Source organism: Polypterus senegalus, chromosome 9 (assembly GCF_016835505.1).
Source record: "Polypterus senegalus isolate Bchr_013 chromosome 9, ASM1683550v1, whole genome shotgun sequence".
Lineage (NCBI taxonomy): Eukaryota > Metazoa > Chordata > Cladistia > Polypteriformes > Polypteridae > Polypterus > Polypterus senegalus.
The window spans coordinates 165965949-165979716 of record NC_053162.1 but is presented as its reverse complement, the minus strand read 5'-3'; positions in this window follow the sequence as shown (position 1 = coordinate 165979716).

The following is a 13768-nucleotide window of genomic DNA, read 5'->3' as shown; positions in this document are numbered from 1 at the left end:
GATGATGCCACTTCCCATACAGAAGACGGCACTTCCGGTTCCTGCCCCTTTGATGATGTCACTTCCAGTACGGGGCCTTTAAAGCCGCCATCTTAACATCAATGAGTCAGTTCTGTCTTGGACCCAGTCAAAGGAATAACTCTGTTCTACTCTAAAAGCCTTTTGCAGCAAGGGTCTGGTCTCAGTTATTATCACAACCTTTAAGGACACCAGTTTACCCACCAGTATAAAACGGACAAGACAGGGCCAGGAGCCATGTGAGCGGGGAGAGTGTTAAGACACTCTGGTGTCTGATGTCAGATCAGTTAGGAACTAAAAATCCACCTGCCTTAAATATGAATGAATTTTTATTGTAGGTTTTATTTTTTAATTTTTAAATTGTATTTTTATATACAGAGCCCTCCATAATGTTTGGTATAAAGACACATTTTTCCTTGATGGCCCTCTTTGCTTCACAGTTTAAAGTTACAAATCAAACAATTCAGATGTGATTAAAAGACACATTGCAGACTTTCATTTCAGGATAGTTGCAGACATGTAGAAATGACAGCACTTTTTCTGCACAGGCCCCATAATGTTTCATGAAAGGGATGGTCGGGGTCCACTCAGGCACTTCTTTGATGATTTTTCCTGATGTCCCCAGGGTTGGTTTGGAGTTAGGGGGTAGGCAATAGGTATAGGATTTTTCTTTTTTTATTATCTGTTGTGAAGAACTGGGGGCACACAGCACACCTGACACAACAGTCATAGGCACCAATCTCTGCAACGCAGACATTGATTCCGTCAGGAAGCACTTTCCCTTGCTCCCCACTGCAGCCCAATAAAAACAGTTCAGAAGAATAAGGCACCAATATGCAGTTCGTTTCTTCTCCTTGTCCCTCTCCCTCAGGTCACTTCCTCCTCTACTCCTCCTCGCAAGCGTTGTCATCCGACTCCGACTTCATTCTGTGAGGTAGCTGGCTCCTTCTAAGCTGCACCCGGTAGAATTCCAGGTGGCTCTCTAGGGAGGTCTGGAATTACTCCCAGTTGTGGCGGAAGCCCATAGTAGGGCTCTGCAACTTCTGCAGCCCCCCCGGCCACATCTTTGGAAGCCAACAGGGCTATGCCAACCAAATACCAAGTACCATATAGCCCTGAAGGACTCCGAGGGGCTATTACACCCCAAAGGGGGCTGCCAAATAGCAGTTCAGGGGAGATAGCACCCTTCATAATTCATCTCCCTCTGTTCTTCCATTACAGAGGTGTCCCATTTGGATAATGGCGCCGGTCGCCATCCATCACACTATATAATTGTTGGTCTTTTTGTGTTTTTTAATAGACTTGATAAGTTAAAAAAAATTAAAGAACAAACAATAAAAATCTAAGATGGCGGTTTTAGCAAAACATGCAAATCACACACAGGTACAGGTAACAAAAGTGGAACGCCTGACCTGCGAGGCAACTGAACTAGACAGTGTGCTAACATATTAAATTGAATAACTGAACATACATACAATGACACATGACCCTTTTAAGAAAATGAGTATTTTTGACTTTTTTCTTCTTTATACCTACTTACTCCAGTATTATTAATTCATGAAATTGCAATGTGACCATTGGAATGTTGACATTTTTATTTAGTTATTTATTTTGATGGCAAACTGAATCCCATCTTAGCAACAAAAGATGCAAAACGCAAACCAGCCCAAAATGGCACACTCTGCCATCCAGTCCCACCCTGCTCATGTTCACCCTCGGTTATACTGGAATGAATCACATCCAGACCCCAGAACAACATGCCTTTGAACAGTCAGAGGTAACAAGATAGTAAAATCAATTCAAAAACGCAGAAGACACCTCAGGAAAACAAACCTGTCTGAAGTGGCAAGAATGGGCAGCCCGGCCTCATGTACTTTATTATTTTAAGTAATAGAAAGGAGCGCAGTTGAGTTTGTGAGTCCTCCTCCATGCAGTAGGAATGCTCTGTAACAAAGACAAGCAGGTCAGTGGCAAAATATTTGAGAAAAAGGACAAGAACGTTTTTGGAAACTATTCACTTCACCAACTGACATCCTAGGCGCATTTCAGTTCTTCACAAGTATAAAATATGGGTTCTTTTTATAATTTACCACATTTCAGTGAATTCTCTCCTTCTAAAAGATGCTGGTTACTTGGAACCATCAAGCAGGTTTTAATGAGATGGCGATGTCTGGGTGAGGACCTACACCACCATTAGATGAGCAGATGTAATGCATGACTAACCCAACACATTCCTTCATTTCTATGTAAATGATCTGCTTTAACAAGATGTGGCATTGTATAACTTGCTAATACTGTATATGTCAGTCATCTTTAACTCGCTTAGTCCTGACCAGGGTTGTTTTGGGGGCTGGAGCCTAACCAAGCTAGCATTGGGTGCAAGGAAGGAACAAAGCACAGATGGCACCAGTCCATCGCAGGGCAAACACACACACACACACCACACTCACCCCATCCACACACCAGGGCCAGTTTAGCGTCGTCAATCCACCTCACCTGCATGTCTTTGCACTGTGGAAGGAAACCAGACCTCACAGAGGAAACCCACTCAGAAACAGGAAGAACATGCAAACACCAGACAGGGAGGACCTGAGACGCAATTCCTGGTCTCCTTACTGCGAGGAAGCAGTGTTAGTTACCACTGTGTCACCGTGCTGCATACTAATATACAGGGTGCCCACACAAAAACTCCTTGATTTTAAATGGTTACAAAATCAAAAATTATTAGAAAATGTTTATAAATAAGATGACAGCAAATACATTAACTCAAAACATTTCTTTTCCCCGCAGATTCTTCTGTGCACTCCTTATACCACTAGCAGACTGTGAAATTCAAGATGGTGCTCACCTGACAGCAACACAGCTGGTGTGTGTTGGAAACTCATACAACAAAAAGTGTTGTGACTGTGCAGCGTGCTTTCAGATGCAAATTTCATGTGAATCCACCTACTAACAAGTCCATTTTGAAGTGGTATAACAATTTTGTAGAGGAAGGTTGCATCTGTGACCAGAGAAAGGGACATTCAGGCCAACCACAAGTCTCACAGGAAGTTGTTAATTGTGTCAGAGAAACCTTTTTGCGGAGCCTGAAAAAGTCAACGTGCAGAGCTAGCTGGGAGTTACAAGTTCCAAAAAGCACAGTTAGCAAGATCTTACACAATCGCTTGCACTTTCACCCTTATAAGCTGCAATTGGTGCAGAAATTAAAACCTTCAGACAATGCAACATGACTTCAATTCTGCACAGATCTGCAGGCGTTAATTGAAAATGATGAAAACCTGCTGTCAAAGATCATTTTTAGTGATGAGGTGACCTTCCACTTAAATGGAAATTATATGAAACTTTATGAGTTGATGAAACTATAGCCTCAAAGGTGAAAGAATATTCCAATAATTTTGATTTTGTAACCATTTAAAATCAAGGAGTGTTTTGTGGGCACTCTGAATGTAATATACATACTTGAATGTACTATTTAAAAGCAGTAAGTCCTGGGGTCATCAATCAGATGATATCTGCGTCTGATTTGGTTGAAATGTTCAATATTTAAAATAGAGGACATTTTAAGGGTTTCAAATCATTCATTTTACTATCTTCCAGTTTTAAGTAGGATCTACTTATAACTGAATGAAGCTGTTTTGGAATGAATCCAGAATCTTGGACAACCATGAAGTAAGTGACTCTGATCTTTATCACACTGCAAGGGTTACATCATGTGCTACGACTAGTGATGAGCGAAACGATTCATGAGAAACTGACTTTTTTGCTTTGCAAATAACATTTTAGAAGTAAATTGTGTTTTACTTTTTGCAAACAGGAAGAAATGTGCTTACAGTATATCCTGACTGGAGGAGTTTACAATCAATAATTCTGTATGTATCCAATTCTTTCAAGTGAAAAAATAATCACCTAAAGTTTGCATATCCTCAGGTAGGATGTAACCACAATAAAGGTTTTAATCCACTTTTAACTAAACAAAAATGTTTTACCAGCACTTGTTGGGTAACAGGGCAAGGCTTTGGTAGCAGCAGCAGCTTCCCATTTAGTGAGATTTACTTTTTAAATAAACACACAGAAATGTATATGATGGTGTGTTTAAGGGCATCCTTGTATGGCAAATATGCAGTGTGTCACATTTTTAAAGAAACCCACTGCACTCCTCCATGTTGATGTGAAGAAGAAGCCCACATAGAATTAATTTTACTGGTGTTGATCAGATTTTCAGACTTTCACGATTGTAAAATCACCTACAAAACTAATATTAGTATCGGTTTTCTTAAACTGTTTGTAAATCCAGGCGTGCTTGTTTCGTTCATCACTAGTCACAACCCCCTGTTGTCCAAGGCAAGCAACTAGCTAGCAAAGGTACACAAAACATGGCCAAAATGACGACTCCCATGGAAAACCAAGATGGTGTCCACCTCAAGACGTGAAATAATTGCAACCACGTCATGTCAGAATATTTCAGAATCATTACAGAAACAGATTCCTCACCATTCAAAACCCCAACTGGGAAGAAAACAACTAAGACAACACATTTAGCAATGCCTGAGAACATTTTAAAAAGATGCAAAATAACGACAACAGTAAGGCATCACTGACTTGACTTCATCTTGCATTAGACAATCACAAAGTTTTAATTTTTCACCAGATGAGTGCATCATTTTTAATGCTTTCATTTAACATGTTAATCCTTATAGGTTAGAAATGGTTCGGTTTCATTTTTTAAAGGAGTTGGCGAATTTAAAAAGATGAGGATACTTTGACAGAGACGCCTTCCGACCTCCGTTTTTACATGCAATCAACAATTCTGCTTTCACAAGCCTTCCCTTCCATCCAAAATATCTAAAACCGTGCAACAGATCCCACTAACTTCTAAAAGTTGACATCTAACACTTCAGACATCCTAACCTGACTGCACAAATTCTTTGAAAGACTGAATGTGTAAAATGTTTACATGTACTCTTTACATGCACGGGCCTTGACTATGGGCGAGCAAATCGTCTACTACTTCATGCAGAGATTAGGCCATTATGACTTTAAGTAAAATACTGACAAGTGACCTTTTTATTAAGCCATGTACTGATTTAATGTCATCTTTGTCACCAAGGCCCAATGGGCTGTGTGTTTGTGAATATGTTTTATACTTATATTTTTAATTCTGGGATTGCTTACCTTCTTTCAATTGCTGCCCACTGACCCTAAACCAATAGAACACAAATACTTTCTCAGTCATTGTAGCCCAAGTCTTTGTGAGTAGCCATGTACCCCCCACCATTGTATGGACAGGACTCGGACACATATTCCTTCTGCTCTGTGGGACCACAGTGGGGTATTGGATAGCCACGCTTCCTTCCCAGATGGGGCAACAGGTCCAAGCAGCAAGGGACTATTGGAGACAGGTCTGACCTCTAAATTGGGCCTTAATCTTCCCCACAGGGGGACAGCCTTTCTCCTAATCCCCTCCTGGGAGCAGGCTAAAGGCTGCCACCACTGACTGCCTGGGATTTGTTACTGGGTAACTGAGGCTCTGACAGCCCCCTCCGGCCTGATACAAAAGGGGTAATGGAGCGGGACAAGGCTGTAGTGAGAAAATCCACACTTCGCTTCTCCAAATAGAAGAGCTATCGTCCTGGCAACCCTCAGAGGTCTGCCGAACACTTCGGCTTTCATACCCATAATAGTTCAAAGTAGCAAAGAGCAGGACGGCAGAGTTTTTATATACTGTGTTTTTTTTTTTAGAGATTTTGATTGTGATTCTCAAGAAAGGGGCCTGGGGAAGACTTCTACAAGGACTCTCTAAGTTTGTTTAACTAAAACAAATCAAACCCTTTTCCCTAGGAGCAATGGCAGCAATTGTCTGCACTCTCTGATCTTTTCGTGATGAATGGGATTGACAAGCTCAGTATAATGTGGAATGGGGAAGGAGAAAATGAAAAGGATAGAGTAGCAATCTTCACTAATCCCTAGCTAAAAATTCCGTAGATCCATTACTGATATCCATAATTTTGCCCATTGAAGTCCTGGCTGATCTTCAAGGGAAGTTTAATATTATAACTAGAAGGTAACTTGGGTGCATCCACTTCACAGAACCTTCAGTAAAGACAAAACATCCACTGACTCCATACTTACCTCTTTTCACGTTGCTTTCCTTCTTTAATTGGTTGCTGTGGGGAGCTCCGGAATCCAACAAATTGAATTCTATCACTGCTTGAAAATGTTTCACAATTTTTTTTATTTTGGGTTGTTGTATTCCAGTGCAGTAGAGGCCCACATGATAACATACTGGCCAATATGGATATGCTCTTGGACTGAATTGTGAAATGTGAAGTTCTGTTTTTTACTCCAACTTTGTGACTAAAGAAGGTCATTGGTGGGTAGATAACGTTTCCAAGTGACGCCTGTTAATTTAAATTTTTGGCTGTGGTAGTGTGGCAGATTGGCTGACATGAAGCATACAGAAGATGAGCTCACCAAAAAAGGGGTGTGCCATTCTCCTGTGATGGGGATAGGAGTAGAGGCAGGGGGTGTGGACAGTGCAAAAACCAGGAAAAAAGAAACAAAATAAAGGGGGCTGTAGTAAAGAGTGGGCGGAGGACTGGAATTCTGCTTGAGTGATCATTAATGGCAGGTCTACTGGTTTAAGGAACTGTATAAAAGGGATGGGGACACAGAAAGGAGCCCAGACTCCAAAACAACTGCACACCTCTCCCTGCCCCCCTGCCTTTGTACACCCAGCTGGCAGCCCCACAAAGCGGACCACTTTGGATTACCAATGAGCCTCTATCTCTAGAAAAGCTTTGTTCTGCCAATTTTCCCATTCCAGAGTGAGTGTGAGAGCAGAAGGAGGAGGAGGAGGACGAAGAGGAGGAGGAGTGGTACTGCTTCAGGAATGGCAGGATCTTCCCGTGAATGGAGCCAGAAATCAAAAGTCGGCATTAGTCTCTTATCCAAAATTAAAGAGTGTATATGAGGAACTTGAAGGAGTCTGTCATTTTTATCAAGTGTTTAAGTCTGACTGGTATTGAATAAACAGACACTTTATGCAGTCCACTTTTGACTGCATATGTTTTGGACTGGGTTTTGTTTTGTACTTGTTCAAAGATCGGTTTGATACTTTGGTTATCAAACTTTGCACTTCATTGAGCTTCCATAGAGCCCACTAAGGAACATCACCCCCAACCATACTATCACAAGTACAAGCAGAGATACATTGAATTTAATATTTGAGATCCAAAAATGTCCACCCTGCCCAGTCAGCTTCAGGCTTGTGGAACTTGAAGTCTATCCTGACGGCACAGAGTATAAAAAAAAAATTCAACTACTACTATTTTTATTTTTTGAATTATGCAGAATTAAAATTTGTTAACAGTTTTTGATTTTGATATTTTATATTTTTCACCATTTTTGATGCCATATTTGTTTCTCCAATGCAGATGGAGATTTTCTTGTAGCATCGTTGGGGTGGTGAACCAAAATGTAAGCTGCGTGATGTCAGCTGTGTGACTGTATAAAAAGTAAACCCTGACATCTCATCAATATCTGAGGTTCTGGATCAGTCCTTCAAAAACTTGGTGTGTTTTTTTGTTTTCATTCTCTCTGATTGGGTTTTTGTTTTGCACTTGTTCAAAGATCGGCCTTTAGAGAGTTTATTAAACTTCATAGCTTGATTATTGTCTGGACATACAGAGTGAATTGTGGGACCTTAAATACACTGTGTGTGTGTGCCTTTCTAAATGATGTCCAGTCATTTCAGTTTTCCAACGGTGGACTCAAACAAGTTCTAGACACATCTCAAGGACGTGCAGAGCAAGCAAGATGTAACTGAGCACAACATGAAGGAAAGATTTCAGTTTTTGATATTCTGTAAATTTATAAACCTTTTACCTGCATTTTTATCACTCTTTAATTTAATATTGGTTTTTATCAGTATGCTGCTGCTGGTGTATATGAATTTCCCCTTGGAATTAATAAATTATCTATCTATCTATCTATCTATTGTGATATGAAGAAGTCTCAGACAACGTTAAAGAGTTGGGGATTTAGCCCCGTATATTGTTTGATGATCATATTTGGTCAAATTGAGTATAAATTCATTCAATAATCAACATTGTATTGGCATTCTGCAATGGCTTTTATATTCTGAGAAAATGGCGGCAGGAAATGAGTTGTCACGGAAATGACGTCATCAGGAAGACCCGGAAGTGACGTCGTCTGGATGGGACCGAAGGTGACGTCATCATGAAGAGCCGGAAATTATATTGTGGAGGAAGTTGATGAGTCGCCATTTTCATAATTCCGAACTGGTGCAGGTATTGTAGAGTTATTTATCGTCTTTAGTTCTGTAAGGCCAGAGAGAGAGAGGCATCATTACCACAGTACAACCCCTCATCTTTCCGTTCTACACTCACCTGATTACCTGTTGATTACCTCCTAAGCGCAGGCGTGTGACACTATCTATCTATCTATCTATCTATCTATCTATCTATCTATCTATCTATCTATCTATCTATCTATCTATCTATCTATCTATCTATCTATCTATCATATAGTGCCTTTCACATCTATCTATCTATCCGAAAACATGCTTTCACTTTGTTCTTATGGGTTATTGAGTGAAGACTGAGGGGCAAATTTGGCAATTTCATCTATTTAAAACAAAATAAAGTGTGCAGGTAGTGAAGAGGTCTGAATACTTTCTGAATCCACTGTATACTGTTGAGGCAGAATACAAATCATGAAAGGGGCTCAGTTCATCACATGACACACTCTAGCACATGCTTATACTGGGTCATTTTACAGGTACTAATCAGCTTAACACGCAAGCCTGGGAGATGAAAAGACCACACAGACTCTGCACTAACAGTGACCAGGCACTCTGAATTTGGTTGATTTGCTTGTCTTTTAAACAGAAATGCCTGCTGAAATTTCCTGGTTTTCTTGTAATTGTATTGTACCATTTTTGGGATCAGCAAAATTTCTCTTTATGAACCGAGGATGCAAGTTATTTTCTTTTTCTGGGCTCCTTGAGAGCAATCTGGGTGTTGAACAACATCAGCATCAATACACATGAACAGCTGTCACCGCTCCAATCTGTTGATCTCACATTCCTTTTTCTCCATCGCTTTTGAACAAGAACTCTAGATACTTGAGCACGTCCACGAAGACCGGTTGTTTCCCCTTCACCTGGACTGAGCCGCCGAAGGCAGTGAAACACTTGTGTGTCCTGAAGGTCACTGTCACATGAGACAAAGAGGACAACACCATCAACATAAAGAAACCATGCTACTCCTCGCCTCCCCAACTAGACTCCTTACATCCTTGGCTGCACCTCTATGTCCTGTCCATGAAAGCACAAACAGGAATGGTGTCAAGACACAGCCTTGATAGAGTCTGACACTCACAGTGAAAAAAACTGATTTAACGCCAAGAATTCGGACACAAATCACGGAATTCCCCATACTCCTTCAGCACCATCCACAACACATGCCACGAGACACAGTTCAATGCTTTTCCTAACCTACAGAACACATGTAGACTGAGTTTAGTTGGAAAATATTTTAGCACCAGGAAAGTCTGCCATGAATGGCTGCAGTATGGGTGAAAGGACTGGGCACTTTTACTAACAGAGGTGATGGCACCTCATATTAAAACAAATGCAGTTCTAGCAATATGTCAGTAAAAATGTTACCCAGAGTGCAACATTGTCTTTTGCAAACCAGGTGATCATCAGGGGGACTTATCTCTCAAGACAATCTGACAGCTAACCAAGCTGTCCGCACTTGGTTAAAGGCCAGGCCATCATCATGAGTGAAGCCCTGCACTGAACCAAAGTACCTTCACTTTAATGGAAGTTGACACGTCTTTTTAGATGCTGCATAGGCACTATGACAACATGCCATGCAAGGTACTTATTCTCTTATAGGAATGCCCTCCTACTTCCTAACTTGTGTATCAGTCTTCTTGCAGCCATTATTGCCAGTACCATCCTACTGCCACATCTTTATAGAATACAACATGCTACAGAGAACAACATCATATCAATTGTGAAGAATGGTGGTGTAAATGTTATGGAGCCCCAAGCCCTGAGAAGCTTGCAGTTATTGAATCAACAATGAATTCTGCGTCATATTAAAGTGTGCTTGAGAAGAACGTGAGGCCATCTGCCCAAAAGTTGAAGTTGAAGTAGAAAATGACCTTTTGATATGATAATGATCTGAAGAGCACTATTAAATCCACCAAAGAAATGGCTCAAAAAGATGGGATATGGACTGGCCTACGGAAAAGCCCTAATTTGAATCCCATTATTTGAAATCTGCAGAACTTTTAATAAAACTAAAATTTTGAATGGAGGAGTTGTCGGAAATTTCAGAGACTGAGGACAGTTAAGAAAAAAAGCCTATAAGAAGTCTTTTTTGCTAAAGGGCACTACCAGCTTCAGAGGCTAAAGATGGTCTTACTTGGTCACTAGTAGACCATGACATTTATTCATATTTTTCATGAAGTAAATGATATGAAAAGGCAGATTTTCCTTATGTTTTTATTCGGGTAGATCACCTTTATCTCTGGGCATTGTTTCCTTGAAAATCTACTGTTTGCCTGTTCATGGGGTGGACCTACTTTTTCACATGACGTACTCACCATTGAAAGTATCCTGACAGGAAATATTACCACTTTGGAAATGGCAAAGAGCAGGACCACAAGGATTTGAAAAGGCAGGAACGATCAACTAAACGCATAACTAGGTGTGCACTCCCTAACTTTGAGGACATCAAATTATATGAAATCAATTATTCTACTGTAAGCGAAATCATCTACAAGTGACATAGATTTCAAGTAACTGTTAATCTGTCCAGGACTCATTGGTCCACCAAGCGATGACGGACAGAGCAACGAATATTATCAGCGATACCAACCATGCCTGAGGACTAATGCAGAGAGAGTGAGGAGGAGCTCCTGAACATAGCCCGGAGCCTTAGGGCACATGATGCCCTATTGTTAACACTCATATTAAGTTATTTATTATTTCTGGTTTATTTATGCAGTTATTGTACATACCGATATTGATATTATTGTTTATTGACTTTTATATTCTTGAGTTTATCATCTAATTCTTTCACTTCATATTATGCTTTGCGTATAATTGTGTGTGACAAATAAAATTAAATTTGAATTTTTTTTATTTGGCCCTTAAGTCATGGCCCTCTAGTTGTTGCCATAAGCATAACATATATGCGTGCCCAGCTGCTGTCCTAGGCTGCCATACATAATGTATCTTGGCCAGTTTCTGGTCACAGAGTGCAGACTGATGTGCCTACTCCAATGTCATTTCTCATGTTGTACACACCTAGTAGGCCAGTGATGGACTGGCACCCCCTAAAGGGCTCATTCTTACCTTGCTCATGTTACTGGGGCAGGAGTTTGATAATGGTGGGATGGATGTTACAGATGCTCTTTCGAATCAGATGAAAGAAGAATTTCCCATTCATCATTGACATTTCACATAATAGGGTAACAGTTCTTTCTCTGCCATCTCTTCCCAACACTACAACAGATTTTGGAACCATTTTGCAAGATAGCACCCAAGTCCCAGCAGGCCACCCTTTCTCATCTTTGACACCCTGTCTCTATTCACTCACACTGCGTGGCCTTTTAGAATCTCGTCTCATAAGTGCTGGGCTGTGCTGGCCGTTCCCAAGCTCTGTTTACCGGGCACCATAACTACATGCTCTTTCTTTCTGGTGGTATGCACGTTGCAGAAGGGCCTAGCAAAGCTTCCCGGACCCCCCATCCCTGCTGTCTTCTTTCAGCCCCCGTGAAATCTGAAGTGGATTGCACTGCACAAGGGTTTCTGTACGGGGATGTGGGCTGGAACTAATAGGATTGGATTTGATTCATTAGTTGTCTTTTATTCTGCCTGGTTGGAATTTCACCACACGTCCTGTCGGCCTTCCCTACATTCATCAGAGGCTCCGAAGGGAGGCATTGAGCTCATACAACTGGGCTCGCAGATCATGGGAGCTCAGTGTTTGCTTCTCATAAGTGATTCATCAATCTGCGCTGTAGACACCTCCCTGTTACATGAGGACCCCCATCAAACCATGCCAAGGGAGGGGGGTGGACAACAAGGAGAAATGAGGAAAGAACACTGGGACTGGAAAGGCAAATCTGCAATGAGAAATGAGTCTGATCACAGCTGGGTGGACTTCAGTCCATCGGCTTAAACTGGAGAGCACACTGCCCAGGGTCTGCAAGCATTGTGGCATTTAAAGGCCATGGCACATTACATGTCTTTTCCAGCGATCTTCATAACATAACATAACATAACATAACATAACATAACATAACATAACATAACATAACATAACATAATATAATTTTAGTGAGTCAGGGACAGTCACAGTGAACACACTGTGATTTCCAGTTACGTAGTGTGACGTACCCAGAGTGTCATGTCCCAAGTCAAAGATGTGTGAGGTTGTCTCAAGTCATAGGGGCTACTCTATGTGTAAGAGAGCTGGCGGTCAATAAACACTTAGCAAGATGTACAATGAATATTATGCAGCTACGAGGAGTAAGAAACCTCACAAACAGAAGAGAAGCTTGTGTGGCAGATGAGTTGTATTTTATGTTACCACAACAAAATGGGAAAAAGAACAAAAAAATAGGGGGCTGAGATTGGCGCTGCTTGCCATACAACAACAACAACATTTATTTATATAGCACATTTTCATACAAATGATGTAGCTCAAAGTGCTTTACAGGATGATGAAAGAGAAAAAAAGACAAAATATATAAGAAATAAAATTAGGGAACACTAATTAAAATAAAAAAAATTAAGGCCAGGGAGGACAGAAAAAACAAAAACAAAAACTCCAGATGGCTGGAGAAAAAAAAAAAATCTAATGGGGTTCGAGGCCACAAGACCAACCGTCCCCCTCTAGGAATTCAACCTAACATAAACGACCTCAATCAGTCCTCATGGTGTTAAGGGTTCTCATGGAAGGACTTGATGATGACGGTCATGTGGACTACTGGCCTTTAATCCATCAATGTAGGGACTGCACGGTGCTTTGATCGGGGGGTGGTGATGCAGATTGAGAAAGAGAACAGCAGAGAAAGTAGGGGTTGGTACAGATTTCAGAGCCACCATGAATGATAACGATAATTAATTGAATATACAGAGTATCAGGATTAAACTAAAATGAAGCTATGAGAAAGCCACGTTAAAGTAATGTGTTTTTAGCAGTTTTTTAAAGCGCTCCTCTGTATTAACTTGGTGAATTCCTATCTGCAAGCTATTCCAGATTTTAGGTGCATAACAGCAGATGGTCGCCTCACCATTTCTTTTAAGTTTTGCTCTTGGAATTCTAAGCAGACACTCATTTGAAGATCTAAGGTTACGATTTGGAGTGTAAGGTGAAAGATATTCTAAGATATAAGATGGAGTGAGATTATTTAAGGCTTTGTAAACCATAAGCAGTATTTTAAAGTCAATTCTAAATGACACAGGTAACCAATTTACTGACATCAAAAGTGGAGGGATGTGCTCGGATTTTCTTTTCTTAGCAGCTGCTTTCTGCACTAGTTGGCCGTGAAGCACCCATACAACATCATCAAGTTCTTCCATGTGAACCCTGAATACAATGAAGACGGAAGGTCATTTATGTTAGGTAGAATGCCTAGAAGGGGCTGGGAGGTCTCATGGCCTGGAACCCATGCAGAATTTATTTTTTTTCTCCAGCTGTCTGGA